The following is a 17,689-nucleotide window of genomic DNA, read 5'->3' on the forward strand; positions in this document are numbered from 1 at the left end:
GTGTGCACAGACATCTGTGACTGACAGATATGTATAGTCCACTGTGTTGTCAGTCAACCACAGCATGAATGGTGTGCAATGTGGTGTGTGTGCACAGACATCTGTGACTGACAGATATGTATAGTCCACTGTGTTGTCAGACATACAAAGCATGAATGGTGTGCAATGTGGTGTGTGTGCACAGACATCTGCGACTGACAGATATGTATAGTCCACTGTGTTGTCAGACATACAAAGCATGAATGGTGTGCAATGTGGTGTGTGTGCACAGACATCTGTGACTGACAGATATGTATAGTCCACTGTGTTGTCAGACATACAAAGCATGAATGGTGTGCAATGTGGTGTGTGTGCACAGACATCTGTGACTGACAGATATGTATAGTCCACTGTGTTGTCAGACATACAAAGCATGAATGGTGTGCAATGTGGTGTGTGTGCACAGACATCTGTGCCTGACAGATATGTATAGTCCACTGTGTTGTCAGACATACAAATCATGAATGGTGTGCAATGTGGTGTGTGTGCACAGACATCTGTGACTGACAGATATGTATAGTCCACTGTGTTGTCAGACATACAAAGCATGAATGGTGTGCAATGTGGTGTGTGTGCACAGACATCTGTGACTGACAGATATGTATAGTCCACTGTGTTGTCAGACATACAAAGCATGAATGGTGTGCAATGTGGTGTGTGTGCACAGACATCTGTGACTGACAGATATGTATAGTCCACTGTTGTTGTCAGACATACAAAGCATGAATGGTGTGCAATGTGGTGTGTGTGCACAGACATCTGTGACTGACAGATATGTATAGTCCACTGTGTTGTCAGACATACAAAGCATGAATGGTGTGCAATGTGGTGTGTGTGCACAGACATCTGTGACTGACAGATATGTATAGTCCACTGTGTTGTCAGACATACAAAGCATGAATGGTGTGCAATGTGGTGTGTGTGCACAGACATCTGCGGCTGACAGATATGTAGAGTCTACTGTGTTGTCAGACATACAAAGCATGAATGGTGTGCAATGTGGTGTGTGTGCACAGACATCTGTGACTGACAGATATGTATAGTTCACTGTTGTTGTCAGATATACAAAGCATGAATGGTGTGCAATGTGATGTGTGTGCACAGACATCTGCAATGGACAGATTTGTATAGTCCACTGTGTTGTCAGACATACAAAGCATGAATGGTGTGCAATGTGGTGTGTGTGCACAGACATCTGTGACTGACAGATATTTATAGTCCACTGTTGTTGTCAGACATACAAAGCATGAATGGTGTGCAATGTGATGTGTGTGCACAGACATCTGCGACTGACAGATATGTATAGTCCACTGTTGTCAGACATACAAAGCATGAATGGTGTGCAATGTGGTATATATGCACAGACGTCTGCAACTGACAGATATGTATAGTCCACTGTTTTGTCAGACATACAAAGCATGAATGGTGTGCAATGTGGTGTCTGTGCACAGACATCTGCGTCTGACAGATATGTATAGTCCACTGTATTGTCAGACATACAAAGCATGAATGGTGTGCAATGTGGTGTGTGTGTGTGCACAGACATCTGTGACTGACAGATGTGTATAGTCCACTGTGTTGTCAGACATACAATGTGTGAATGGTGTGCAATGTGGGTGTGTACACAGATATCTGCAACTGACAGATATGTGTAGTCCACTGTGTTGTCAGACATGCAAAGCGTGAATGGTGTGCAATGTGGTGCATGTGCACAGACATCTGTGACTGACAGATATGTGTAGTCCACTGTTATGTCAGACATACAAAGCATGAATGGTGTGCAATGTGGTGTGTGTGCACAGATATCTGCGACTGACAGATATGTATAGTCCACTGTGTTGTCAGACATAGAAAGCATGAATGGTGTGCAATGTGGTGTGTGTGCACAGACATCTGCTACTGACAGTTATGTATAGTCTACTGTGTTGTCAGACATACAAAGCATGAATGGTGTGCAATGTGGTGTGTGTGCACAGACATCTGTGACTGACAGATATGTATAGTCCACTGTGTTGTCAGACATACAAAGCATGAATATTGTGCAATGTGTTGTGTGTGCACAAACATCTGTGACTGACAGATATGTATAGTCCACTGTGTTGTCAGTCAACCACAGCATGAATGGTGTGCAATGTGGTGTGTGTGCACAGACATCTGCGACTGATAGATATGTAGAGTTTACTGTGTTGTCAGACATACAAAGCATGAATGGTGTGCACTGTGGTGTATGTGCACATACAGTTGCGACTGACAGATATGTATAGTCCACTGTGTTGTCAGACATACAAAGCATGAATGGTGTGCAATGTGGTGTGTGTGCACAGACATCTGTGACAGACAGATATGTATAGTCCACTGTGTTGTCAGACATACAAAGCATGAATGGTGTGCAATGTGGTGTGTGTGCACAGACATCTGTGACTGACAGATATGTATAGTCCACTGTGTTGTCAGACATACAAAGCATGAATGGTGTGCAATGTGGTGTGTGTGCACAGACATCTGTGACTGGCAGATATGTATAGTCCACTGTGTTGTCAGACATACAAAGCATGAATGGTGTGCAATGTGGTGTGTGTCACAGACATATGCAACTGACAGATATGTATAGTACACTGTTTTCAGACATATAAAGCATGAATGGTGTGCAATGTGATGTGTATGCACAGACATCTGTGACTTACAGATATGTAAAGTCCACTGTGTTGTCAGACATACAAAGCATGAATGATGTCCAATGTGGTGTGTGTGCATAGACATCTGTGACTGACAGATATGTATAGTCCACTGTGTTGTCAGACATACAAAGCATGAATGGTGTGCAATGTGGTGTGTGTGCACAGACATCTGTGACTGACAGATGTGTATAGTCCACTCTGTTGTCAGACATACAAAGCATGAATGGTGTACAATGTGGTGTGTGTGCACAGATATCTGCGACTGACAGATATGTATAGTCCACTGTGTTGTCAGACATACAAAGCATGAATGGTGTGCAATGTGGTGTGTGTGCACAGACATCTGTGACTGACAGATATGTATAGTCCACTGTGTTGTCAGACATACAAAGCATGAATGGTGTGCAATGTGGTGTGTGTGCACAGACATCTGTGACTGACAGATATGTATAGTCCACTGTGTTGTCAGACATACAAAGCATGAATGGTGTGCAATGTGGTGTGTGTGCACAGAGATATGCGACTGACAGATATGTATAGTCCACTGTTGTCAGACATACAAAGCATGAATGGTGTGCAATGTGGTGTGTGTGAACAGAAATCTGTGACTGACAGATATGTATAGTCCACTGTATTGTCAGACATACAAAGCATGAATGGTGTGCAATGTGGTGTGTGTGTGTGCACAGACATCTGTGACTGACAGATATGTATAGTCCACTGTGTTGTCAGACATACAAAGCATGAATGGTGTGCAATGTGGTGTGTGTGCACAGACATCTGATGTATAGTCCACTGTATAGTCACTGTTGTTGTCAGACATATAAAGCATGAATGGTGTGCAATGTGGTGTGTGTGCACAGACATCTGTGACTGACAGATATGTATAGTCCACTGTGTTGTCAGACATACAAAGCATGAATGGTGTGCAATGTGGTGTGTGTGCACAGACATCTGTGACTGACAGATATGTATAGTCCACTGTGTTGTCAGACATACAAAGCATGAATGGTGTGCAATGTGGTGTGTGTGCACAGACATCTGTGACTGACAGATATGTATAGTCCACTGTGTTGTCAGACATACAAAGCATGAATGGTGTGCAATGTGGTGTGTGTGCACAGACATCTGCGACTGACAGATATGTATAGTCCACTGTGTTGTCAGACATACAAAGCATGAATGGTGTGCAATGTGGTGTGTGTGCACAGACATCTGTGACTGACAGATATGTATAGTCCACTGTGTTGTCAGACATACAAAGCATGAATGGTGTGCAATGTGGTGTGTGTGCACAGACATCTGTGACTGACAGATATGTATAGTCCACTGTGTTGTCAGACATACAAAGCATGAATGGTGTGCAATGTGGTGTGTGTGAACAGAAATCTGTGACTGACAAATATGTATAGTCCACTGTGTTGTCAGACATACAAAGCATGAATGGTGTGCAATGTGGTGTGTGTGCACAGACATCTGCGACTGACAGATATGTATAGTCCACTGTGTTGTCAGACATACAAAGCATGAATGGTGTGCAATGTGGTGTGTGTGCACAGGCATCTGTGACTGACAGATATGTATAGTCCACTGTGTTGTCAGACATACAAAGCATGAATGGTGTGCAATGTGGTGTGTGTGCACAGACATCTGTGACTGACAGATATGTATAGTCCACTGTGTTGTCAGACATACAAAGCATGAATGGTGTGCAATGTGGTGTGTGTGCACAGACATCTGTGACTGACAGATATGTATAGTCCACTGTGTTGTCAGACATACAAAGCATGAATGGTGTGCAATGTGGTGTGTGTGCACAGACATCTGTGACTGACAGATATGTATAGTCCACTGTGTTGTCAGACATACAAAGCATGAATGGTGTGCAATGTGGTGTGTGTGCACAGACATCTGCGACTGACAGATATGTATAGTCCACTGTGTTGTCAGACATACAAAGCATGAATGGTGTGCAATGTGGTGTGTGTGCACAGACATCTGTGACTGACAGATATGTATAGTCCACTGTGTTGTCAGACATACAAAGCATGAATGGTGTGCAATGTGGTGTGTGTGCACAGACATCTGTGACTGACAGATATGTATAGTCCACTGTGTTGTCAGACATACAAAGCATGAATGGTGTGCAATGTGGTGTGTGTGCACAGACATCTGTGACTGACAGATATGTATAGTCCACTGTGTTGTCAGACATACAAAGCATGAATGGTGTGCAATGTGGTGTGTGTGCACAGACATCTGTGACTGACAGATATGTATAGTCCACTGTGTTGTCAGACATACAAAGCATGAATGGTGTGCAATGTGGTGTGTGTGCACAGACATCTGTGACTGACACATATGTATAGTCCACTGTGTTGTCAGACATACAAAGCATGAATGGTGTGCAATGTGGTGTGTGTGTGCAGACACCTGTGACTGACAGATATGTATAGTCCACTGTGTTGTCAGACATATAAAGCATGAATGGTGTGCAATGTGGTGTGTGTGCACAGACATCTGCGACTGACACATATGTATAGTCCACTGTGTTGTCAGACATACAAAGCATGAATGGTGTGCAATGTGGTGTGTGTGCACAGACATCTGCTAATGACAATATGTATAGTCCACTGTGTTGTCAGACATACAAAGCATGAATGGTGTGCAGTGTGGTGTGTGTGCACAGACATCTCTGACTGACAGATATGTATAGTCCACTGTGTTGTCAGACATACAAAGCATGAATGGTGTGCAATGTGGTGTGTGTGCACAGATATCTGTGACTGACCAATATGTATAGTCCACTGTGTTGTCAGACATACAAAGCATGAATGGTGTGCAATGTGGTGTGTGTGCACAGACATCTGTGACTGACAGATATGTATAGTCCACTGTGTTGTCAGACATACAAAGCATGAATGGTGTGCAATGTGGTGTGTGTGCACAGACATCTGTGACTGACAGATATGTATAGTCCACTGTGTTGTCAGACATACAAAGCATGAATGGTGTGCAATGTGGTGTGTGTGCACAGACATCTGTGACTCACAGATATGTATAGTCCACTGTGTTGTCAGACATACAAAGCATGAATGGTGTGCAATGTGGTGTGTGCACACAGACATCTGTGACTGACAGATATGTATAGTCCACTGTGTTGTCAGACATACAAAGCATGAATGGTGTGCAATGTGGTGTGTGTGCACAGACATCTGTGACTGACAGATATGTATAGTCCACTGTGTTGTCAGACATACAAAGCATGAATGGTGTGCAATGTGGTGTGTGTGCACAGACATCTGTGACTGACAGATATGTATAGTCCACTGTGTTGTCAGACATACAAAGCATGAATGGTGTGCAATGTGGTGTGTGTGAACAGAAATCTGTGACTGACAAATATGTATAGTCCACTGTGTTGTCAGACATACAAAGCATGAATGGTGTGCAATGTGGTGTGTGTGCACAGACATCTGTGACTGACAGATATGTATAGTCCACTGTGTTGTCAGACATACAAAGCATGAATGGTGTGCAATGTGGTGTGTGTGCACAAACATCTGTGACTGACAGATATGTATAGTCCACTGTGTTGTCAGACATACAAAGCATGAATGGTGTGCAATGTGGTGTGTGTGCACAGACATCTGTGACTGACAGATATGTATAGTCCACTGTGTTGTCAGACATACAAAGCATGAATGGTGTGCAATGTGGTGTGTGTGCACAGACATCTGCGACTGACAGATATGTATAGTCCACTGTGTTGTCAGACATACAAAGCATGAATGGTGTGCAATGTGGTGTGTGTGCACAGACATCTGCGACTGACAGATATGTATAGTCCACTGTGTTGTCAGACATACAAAGCATGAATGGTGTGCAATGTGGTGTGTGTGCACAGACATCTGTGACTGACAGATATGTATAGTCCACTGTGTTGTCAGACATACAAAGCATGAATGGTGTGCAATGTGGTGTGTGTGCACAGACATCTGTGACTGACAGATATGTATAGTCCACTGTGTTGTCAGACATACAATGCATGAATGGTGTGCAATGTGGTGTGTGTGCACAGACATCTGTGACTGACAGATATGTATAGTCCACTGTGTTGTCAGACATACAAAGCATGAATGGTGTGCAATGTGGTGTGTGTGCACAGACATCTGTGACTGACAGATATGTATAGTCCACTGTGTTGTCAGACATACAAAGCATGAATGGTGTGCAATGTGGTGTGTGTGCACAGACATCTGTGACTGACAGATATGTATAGTCCACTGTGTTGTCAGACATACAAAGCATGAATGGTGTGCAATGTGGTGTGTGTGCACAGATATCTGTGACTGACAGATATGTATAGTCCACTGTGTTGTCAGACATACAAAGCATGAATGGTGTGCAATGTGGTGTGTGTGCACAGATATCTGCGACTGACAGATATGTATAGTCTACTGTGTTGTCAGACATATAAAGCATGAATGGTGTGCAATGTGGTGTGTGTGCACAGATATCTGCAACTGACAGATATGTATAGCCCATTGTTGTCAGACATACCAAGCATGAATGGTGTGCACTGTGGTGTGTGTGCACAGACATCTGCTACTGACAGATATGTATAGTCTACTGTGTTGTCAGACATATAAAGCATGAATGGTGTGCAATGTGGTGTGTGTGCTCAGACATCTGCGACTGACAGATATGTATAGTCCACGGTATTGTCAGACATACAAAGCATGAATGGTGTGCAATGTGGTGTGTGTGCATAGACATCTGTGACTGACAGATATCTATAGCCCACGGTGTTGTCAAACATAGAAAGCATGAATGGTGTGCAATGTGGTGTGTGTGCGCAGACATCTGTGACTGACAGATGTGTATAGTCCACTGTGTTGTCAGACATACAAAGCATGAATGGTGTACAATGTGGTGTGTGTGTACAGTCATCTGTGACTGACACATATGTATAGTCCACTGTGTTGTCAGACATACAAAGCATGAATGGTGTGCAATGTGGTGTGTGTGCACAGATATCTGCGACTGACAGATATGTATAGTCCACTGTGTTGTCAGACATACAAAGCATGAATGGTGTGCAATGTGGTGTGTGTGCACAGACATCTGTGACTGACAGATATGTATAGTCCACTGTGTTGTCAGACATACAAAGCATGAATGGTGTGCAATGTGGTGTGTGTGCACAGACATCTGTGACTGACAGATATGTATAGTCCACTGTGTTGTCAGACATACAAAGCATGAATGGTGTGCAATGTGGTGTGTGTGCACAGACATCTGCGACTGACAGATATGTATAGTCCACTGTTGTTGTCAGACATACAAAGCATGAATGGTGTGCAATGTGGTGTGTGTGCACAGACATCTGTGACTGACAGATATGTATAGTCCACTGTGTTGTCAGACATACAAAGCATGAATGGTGTGCAATGTGGTGTGTGTGCACAGACATCTGTGACTGACAGATATGTATAGTCCACTGTGTTGTCAGACATACAAAGCATGAATGGTGTGCAATGTGGTGTGTGTGCACAGACATCTGTGACTGACAGATATGTATAGTCCACTGTGTTGTCAGACATACAAAGCATGAATGGTGTGCAATGTGGTGTGTGTGCACAGACATCTGTGACTGACAGATATGTATAGTCCACTGTGTTGTCAGACATACAAAGCATGAATGGTGTGCAATGTGGTGTGTGTGCACAGACATCTGCAACTGACAGATATGTATAGTCCACTGTGTTGTCAGACATACAAAGCATGAATGGTGTGCAATGTGGTGTGTGTGCACAGACATCTGCAACTGACAGATATGTATAGTCCACTGTGTTGTCAGACATACAAAGCATGAATGGTGTGCAATGTGGTGTGTGTGCACAGACATCTGCGACTGACAGATATGTATAGTCCACTGTGTTGTCAGACATACAAAGCATGAATGGTGTGCAATGTGGTGTGTGTGCACAGACATCTGTGACTGACAGATATGTATAGTCCACTGTGTTGTCAGACATACAAAGCATGAATGGTGTGCAATGTGGTGTGTGTGCACAGACATCTGCAACTGACAGATATGTATAGTCCACTGTGTTGTCAGACATACAAAGCATGAATGGTGTGCAATGTGGTGTGTGTGCACAGACATCTGTGACTGACAGATATGTATAGTCCACTGTGTTGTCAGACATACAAAGCATGAATGGTGTGCAATGTGGTGTGTGTGCACAGACATCTGTGACTGACACATATGTATAGTCCACTGTGTTGTCAGACATACAAAGCATGAATGGTGTGCAATGTGGTGTGTGTGCACAGATATCTGCGACTGACAGATATGTATAGTCCACTGTGTTGTCAGACATAGAAAGCATGAATGGTGTGCAATGTGGTGTGTGTGCACAGACATCTGCTACTGACAGTTATGTATAGTCTACTGTGTTGTCAGACATATAAAGCATGAATGGTGTGCAATGTGGTGTGTGTGCACAGACATCTGCGACTGACAGATATGTATAGTCCACTGTGTTGTCAGACATACAAAGCATGAATGGTGTGCAATGTGGTGTGTGTGCACAGACATCTGTGACTGACAGATGTGTATAGTCCACTGTGTTGTCAGACATACAAAGCATGAATTATGTGCAATGTGATGTGTGTGCACAGACATCTGTGACTGACAGATATGTATAGTCCACTGTGTTGTCAGACATACAAAGCATGAATGGTGTGCAATGTGGTGTGTGTGCACAGACATCTGCGACTGACAGATATGTATAGTACACTGTTGTCAGACATATAAAGCATGAATGGTGTGCAATGTGATGTGTGTGCACAGACATATGCGACTGACAGATATGTTTAGTCCACTGTGTTGTCAGACATGGGCTTCATTTCTCTAAGTGTAAAGCATGCCCAGTATGACTGTGTGTATTGAGTGTGTGAATCCATTCCAGGTAGGTTGGCCTCCAGTCCATGATTTGGTGTTCTACCCCTACAGCTTTGGTGCTGTGATAGCGTTGTCGTCTCACAGTAAGATGTTGTCCTGTTCGATTCTCAGCTAGAGCGTTCTCTGTGTGGAGACATGCGTGATTGGGCGTACCTTCGTTGAAGGTTGTGCTTCAGGGCCGGCAACTCGGCATGTAAAAATCTACTGCCAATCATTAGCGGACCGGAGTTCCGTTGTGGCTACGCCTAACCGGGAAAAGCCGAAAGGCACAACAACAACAACAACCTACAGCTAGCAACCATTTTCTGCAGGATATCTGTAGATAGGCTGACAATATGGAGACTCAATGGGCAAAAGATAGTGGGATACTATAACTATTATGTGTTTGCTGCTTGTGTTACATAGTTGGTGTTAGCAGAGATAGTCAGACATATGTACTGTTTTACAGTGTGTTGTATTATGTCTTCAACTACTGACAGATATACTTATTTGCTCACAGTTATTTCCTGTGAAATACAAAATGAATTAAGCTGTGTCCAGTATTGTGGTCTGCAGCCTACATATTCTTGCACACTCATGCCATTCTGGAGGGGTAGCTGCAGACACTTGCTGATGGGTCTGTGTAAATGGTCCAGCACCTTGGGACAGTGGTGGCTGAGGATCCCCTGCTTCTGCATATATCAATGCAACAGAATGGCCATATCCTGCTGTGGCCATACCTCTCAGCTGTACAGATTCACCCAGGTTACCCAGAGGCAGGGGTCATATATCTGGTCATTTCCCCTTCACATTGTGGTTTATGAGCAGGTTTGTAGCCACCCATTAGTGGCTTAGCAGGCAGGGGTAGTATGGGGACACATCAGAGTTTCAGACTTCACACACTCCATGATGTCCATGCGTTATTCTATCCTCTTCCTAACATTATGTGAGTGATATCTGAGAAGTATCCCTATAGTTGTCCCTTCATCCCAGCAGTATTTAGGGGTTGGTCCACAGCTCATGTAGTAGGACATGGTGGGCATGCTACTGGGATTTGTTAACATGGCCTTGTATTTGTGTTCTGTGGACTGTGTTATGTTGTTTGTTGGTACCCCATGAGATAACATACATTGGCAGTACAGATGAGGAACAGGCATTTGGCAGAGGACTGTAGGGCATTTGTTAGTGATGCAGGCCATCTGTAGCAGGCCAGTGCATTCTGTCACTCCTACATTCCCAGGCTGTGAGCCACTGGATTCCCCTGGGGTGACAGGGTAAGTGTGCAAGGTGTTAATGGCAATAGTTCCTGTCCATATTAATCCATTGGTCTGGATGCTGGCAGGGTGCTGCTTCCAGCTAGGGACACAGCTGCATGGTCCACCTCTTCAGCATGCTGCATTCTGTGGGCATTCCCATACAGAAGTGGGGTCATACTGTACGCATTCCCAGCAGCAGGGATATTACCTATGATAAACCTGTGGCTAATGGTGGGGTGAGCTGACTGCATGTGTGATATGGAAGCTACTTGCAGCTGACTCACAAATATTCCTGGGACATTCTCCTTATGCTGCCTTGTGCAGGGACATAGGCAGTCTCTCATTACTTCATAACTGTGCCTTTTGTGGTCTGCCAGTGATTGTCCAGACTACATCAGCATTCCATACTACACAGACAACTAATGTACTGCTAAGCTGTATGTACAATTCCAAAGGTATGTGCAGTTGACAGTTACATTTTATGTACTCTGTTTAGGGTACTTCCATCTTTGTACTTTGTGTATGTACGGACCAACATTCATGGCATGTCTATCTTTCAGATGGTGACAGATATTGACATCTGGACAGTGGGTATGGATGACTGCTGAATTGGGTCTTGCTGGGATGCATTGTGGTTGGCACTGCAGTTGTCAGAACATGGCCCTGTCCTCAACAGTACTGGCCATAGACCACCAAGACACAACCCTCCATGCCTATATGCTGACCACTTCTACACAATATAGAACACACAACAACCCAATGCATGGACCCTTGCATATTGTAAACATGCAACAATCTAGACTGTAAATTGGGCCATCTCAGGTAATCTGTGCTCCACTGTTACTAAACCCACATGTACATGTTACTGCATTTCTACATAGGATTGTGGGGGGGCACACCTGCCAACTGTAAACATTTGCTATGACTGTACTGGTATTTCAGGTACTCTGTTGGCATTCATTTCATTCTGTATTCTGACCTATCATGCAGACTACAGGCATATCAGTGTAGTACAGATGTTAGGTTTTATTGACCTACATTTCAGTTTCAGACTTCTTACCCTTCAGAACTAACATACAACTGCCTGACCTGTTGTAGTCTGTCTGTGTAGGTCTGGAGGGGGGCTGTTCACCATTGTCATCAATTGGAGGCCTTAGCACAGCCTTTCTTTATGGTCATCTACACCTGTCCTGCTGGCTGAGGCTGGTGGTGGGTATGTGAGCCTCACTGACATGCATGTGTGTGTCCTATGGACACACATTTGGGCCACCACATGTACTGCAGTGGAATTTGCCACCTTGTCTAGTACTGCCTACGTTGTTGACACTAATATTTGTTATGGATTTCATGCTGCCCATATAGGTGTCCACTATCTGCTGCCATCCCATTCAGCAACCCGATTCCCTTACATGCTCACATCCATACCATAGATACAACTAGCAGTACATACTACTCATTCAGCAATTGATAGGAAGAGTGACTTATCTTGTGGCTGTGCCAGTATTGAGGATGGTGCTGGAGGGCTGACTATGTCGGATGCACATAGTACACTCCCTATACATGGTAAAGCACAGGTAGTGGCATGTTTGCGATCCCTTTTACTGTATGTGCTAGTCAGAGAGAGGTGTCATTCCCTGGGTCCCTACCGTGTCAGTATATGTGCTATGCATTGCCTCTTTGCCAAAAGCCTGGGCATACTGGGTATGCCTCCTTCTGCCTACATGGGCAAGCTCATGTTGTTCCTCCTCTGAGTCCCTCTGTGCCTGTGCTGACCTTGGCAATGTGTGTGGCCTGCCCTGTGCTGTTCCTGCTGCAGCTGTTTCTGCAGGATCATAGTGTGTAGCATGGCACATACAATGAACATTTGTGTACACATAGCTGGAGAGTACTGCAAGGCTCCACCGGATATGTCCAGGCACTGGAACCATGACTTGAGCATCCCAAACAAATGCTCTACTATGATTCTGGTTTGTGCGTGTGCCTCATTATGGAATTCTTGTTCAGGTATGTGTGTGCATTTCTGATGGGTGTCATCAGCCAGGGCTCCAGTGTGTAACCAGCATCCCCCACTAGGCGGCTATATGGGATGTCCCCACTGACAAATCTCTGGCACAGCTCTGTCATATGCCAGATGTGGGAGTCATGATAGCTTCCAGGGCTGCCAGCATACACATTCAAGATAATGCCCTGGGCATCGCACACGATCTGGCAGTTGATGGAGGGGAAGCTCTTCCAGTTTATTTAGACCCTACCCCACTCACCGGGTGGTGCTTTGATGCATATGTGTGTGCAGTCTATGGCATCCATTACCTCAGGGTATTCTGCTATTTGGTGGAAGATACACATATTGCTGGTCAGTGCCTCATGGGTGTTGAGGAAATATATGTACTCACTGGCATGTGCTGACATGACATCCAGAAAATGATGGGGTACCCTGGATGCTGATGCCTGTGAGATCCCCATGATATCCCCAGTTAGCCTTTGGAAGGTACCTGTGGCTAGTATTCTTAATCCTACACATACCTTGGTATCCACTGGGATGGGTTCCCATCTGTTAGTTCTGTGTGTGAGGCATAGCCGGCACAGCTCAACAATTTGCTGTAGGAGGTCCCTGTCCACCCTATAGTGCTCCACTATCCCCAGCTCATGTAGCCCTGGTAGGTTACCCTGGGTCTGTACATTCTTCTCCTTCTCCTCACTGTGGGTTGGTCATCAACATTCTCATCTTCACCACCCTCAGCCTCTTCCACATGTTGATTTATGAGAGCGACAGCAGCACCTATCATTTTGTTAGTTTTTTCAGGTAAAATTTCCCCATTTGTGTACACTGGTGGTGTAGAGTTTGTGGGAAAAACCAGAGTGAAAGGTGTTTGTATAGTTTATAGTAGTGTGCTGGACTGGGCTGCTGCCTGTGCAATTGGCTGATTCTGATATATTTCACCTGCCAGCTATGCTAGTTCTCCTTGATTACCTTCCTACTGATGTTTTCCCTTCTCATTGCCTTCCTGTTTAAGCCCCAAGGCGTGCCGCACATACCCAGTGCTCAGATATGACCAGAGCTGCTATTTCCTGTTTTTAAAACCCAGTGTGGTATGCACACCTGTTTAGGCAATGTGAACACTGTTAGGCAGCCTCAGACACACGCACCTTTAGCTGTGCTTAGCTAAGGGCAAACATGGGCCACAGAGCTCCAATAAGCTTACAGCATACATGACACTCCCCCTCTATAACCTATACCATGGTGTTGCTGCACTTGCATGGTTGGGTGCAAGCTAACACTGACAGGAAATCTGTGATTCAGTATCAGTCCCCTCATTTGTATGAAACAGAATGCTAACTCATAGTTATTACACTCACACTGAGCCTTCCCCCTTAGCAACCACTATTCCCTGGCATTGTTGTCTTATGCATGCCATTGACTTTCATGCCAAAATGCTAATTTTGGGGTTAAAAGCTTATTTCCAACCTTTTCTCTTATTTTCAGGCCGATCCCGTTTGCTCACCACTGCCCTATGCTTAAATGGCCAAATCGGCCAAAAAAAAAAAAATTTTTTTATAATTTTGTAACTATTTCCCACGCCAATGACCATATATTTGGCCACTGGCATGCCTACTAAATTGAATACATGCTTTTTTGGAGTTTTGAAGTTCAAAAAACATTTCATTAATCAACAATAAATTTATAACCAATAAATCATATAAAACATGCAAAATTTTTTAAAAAACATTTATAAAAGCTTTCATTTAAATCTTCTAGCTACCAAATATGGTTTGATAGATGCTTTATCATTTAAACCATGTGGTTTATCAGCCTGCAATTCAATGATCCAATGTAATGCTCTTTGCTCAGTTATATTTTTCTTGTCTCCTAGACGTGGAGTTAAAGCTATACAGCATATAACCATAAACTAAAAGGAATGAGTATTATATTCTATAATGTGCTTTGCCAAAGCACTTCTTTCACTATCTCTATTTCGAATAGCTGTTAAATGTTCTCTAACTTTCTCGAAGGGTATGATTAGTTATACCCACATAATAGGAATTACATTCTCTGCAGACTGTTAAATAAATCAGATCTTTACTAATACAACTAGCATTTACTTTAAATTCATACCTAATTTGAGTTATAGGCTGTATAAGAACAGTACAAAAATCTAGCACATTGGAGACATTACATCTGCCACATGCCTCTAAATAAGGCGTAGTAACTTCATAATAAATGTGCATGGAGTAGAATGACAGAGTATTCGTCTCAAATTTTTCTTATTTTTATACATATAACAGAGCTTATCCCCACTATTTCTCTGACTACTGCACCTGACCTCAAGATAAACCAATTTTTATTGATAATATCTCTAACCTTCCCAAAATCACTAGAGTATTATATCCTTATTATCCCAACCATATCGCTAGTAACCACCCCCAAAGGTGTAAAACACCAGTCCCTTACCTGCACCACACTATAAATGACCTCTCTTATTATCCCAACCATATCGCTAGCCACCACCCCCAAAGGTGTAAAATATCAGTCCCTTACCTGCACCACACTATAAATGACCTCTCTTATTATCCCAACCATATCGCTAGCCACCATCCCCAAAGGTGCAAAACATCAGTCCCTTACCTGCACCACACTATAAATGACCTCTCTTATTATCCCAACCATATCGCTAGCCACCACCCCCAAAGGTGTAAAACATCAGTCCCTTACCTGCACCGTATTATAAATGATCTCTCTTATTATTGTTCGTAAGCATCACAGAAAAACACCAATTAGTTTTGGCATTATTTTGTAAATTCCCAATATTTGCTACATTTTCTTTTATCAAGCCTGGAAATACTGCGAGTAATTAATGATTTGTCCCATGCAAAACAAAGTAATTTTGCTGATTATGGTCTTCTGTTTATTCCTGCAGATTAATGACAAAATATGCATGAAGATAGTCTGTAGACCTACTGGGATCTACTTGATTAAAAATAAGGTGCTTAAATAAATTAACAAACACTTCCTGTCTTCTTAACTGAACTCTTTCCTCATTCGTTGCGTCTTCTTGACCATCTGTCTCACTGGTCATGCTACTTGCTGATCTGAATGCAAACTGCTCCTCTCCCATTTTGCTTTCTACTGCTCTGCGTATTCATTGATCAGGCCGTCTCTCCAGTATTTCCTCTCCCGTTTTGCTTTCTACTGCTCTGCGTATTCATTGATCAGGCCGTCTCTCCGGTATTTCCTCTCCCATTTTGCTTTCTACTGCTCTGCGTATTTATTGATCAGGCCGTCTCTCCAGTATTTCCTCCCCTGTTTTGCTTTCTACTGCTCTGCGTATTCATTGATCAGGCCGTCTCTCCAGTATTTCCTCTCCCGTTTTGCTTTCTACTGCTCTGCGTATTCATCGATCAGGCCGTCTCTCCAGTATTTCCTCTCCCGTTTTGCTTTCTACTGCTCTGCGTATTCATCGATCAGGCCGTCTCTCCAGTATTTCCTCTCCCGTTTTGCTTTCTACTGCTCTGCGTATTCATTGATCAGGCCGTCTCTCCAGTATTTCCTCTCCCGTTTTGCTTTCTACTGCTCTGCGTATTCATTGATCAGGCCGTCTCTCCAGTATTTCCTCTCCCGTTTTGCTTTCTACTGCTCTGCGTATTCATTGATCAGGCCGTCTCTCCAGTATTTCCTCTCCCATTTTGCTTTCTACTGCTCTGCGTATTCATTGATCAGGCCGTCTCTCCAGTATTTCCTCTCCCGTTTTGCTTTCTACTGCTCTGCGTATTCATTGATCAGGCCATCTCTCCAGTATTTCCTCTCCCGTTTTGCTTTCTACTGCTCTGTGTATTCATTGATCAGGCCGTCTCTCCAGTATTTCCTCTCCCGTTTTGCTTTCTACTGCTCTGCGTATTCATTGATCAGGCTGTCTCTCCAGTATTTCCTCTCCCGTTTTGCTTTCTACTGCTCTGCGTATTCATTGATCAGGCCGTCTCTCCAGTATTTCCTCTCCTGTTTTGCTTTCTACTGCTCTGCGTATTCATTGATCAGGCCGTCTCTCCAGTATTTCCTCTCCCGTTTTGCTTTCTACTGCTCTGCGTATTCATTGATCAGGCCGTCTCTCCAGTATTTCCTCTCCGTTTTGCTTTCTACTGCTCTGCGTATTCATTGATCAGGCCGTCTCTCCAGTATTTCCTCTCCGTTTTGCTTTCTACTGCTCTGCGTATTCATTGATCAGGCCGTCTCTCCAGTATTTCCTCTCCGTTTTGCTTTCTACTGCTCTGCGTATTCATTGATCAGGCCGTCTCTCCAGTATTTCCTCTCCCGTTTTGCTTTCTACTGCTCTGCGTATTCATTGATCAGGCCGTCTCTCCAGTATTTCCTCTCCCGTTTTGCTTTCTACTGCTCTGCGTATTCATTGATCAGGCCGTCTCTCCAGTATTTCCTCTCCCGTTTTGCTTTCTACTGCTCTGCGTATTCATTGATCAGGCCGTCTCTCCAGTATTTCCTCTCCCGTTTTGCTTTCTACTGCTCTGCGTATTCATTGATCAGGCCGTCTCTCCAGTATTTCCTCTCCCGTTTTGCTTTCTACTGCTCTGCGTATTCATTGATCAGGCCGTCTCTCCAGTATTTCCTCTCTCGTTTTGCTTTCTACTGCTCTGCGTATTCATTGATCAGGCCATCTCTCCAGTATTTCCTCTCCCGTTTTGCTTTCTACTGCTCTGCATATTCATTGATCAGGCCATCTCTCCAGTATTTCCTCTCCCGTTTTGCTTTCTACTGC

This window comes from Protopterus annectens, chromosome 4.part0 (genome assembly GCF_019279795.1).
Source record: "Protopterus annectens isolate FY-2018-M chromosome 4.part0, PAN1.0, whole genome shotgun sequence".
NCBI classification, from domain to species: Eukaryota; Metazoa; Chordata; order Ceratodontiformes; family Protopteridae; genus Protopterus; species Protopterus annectens.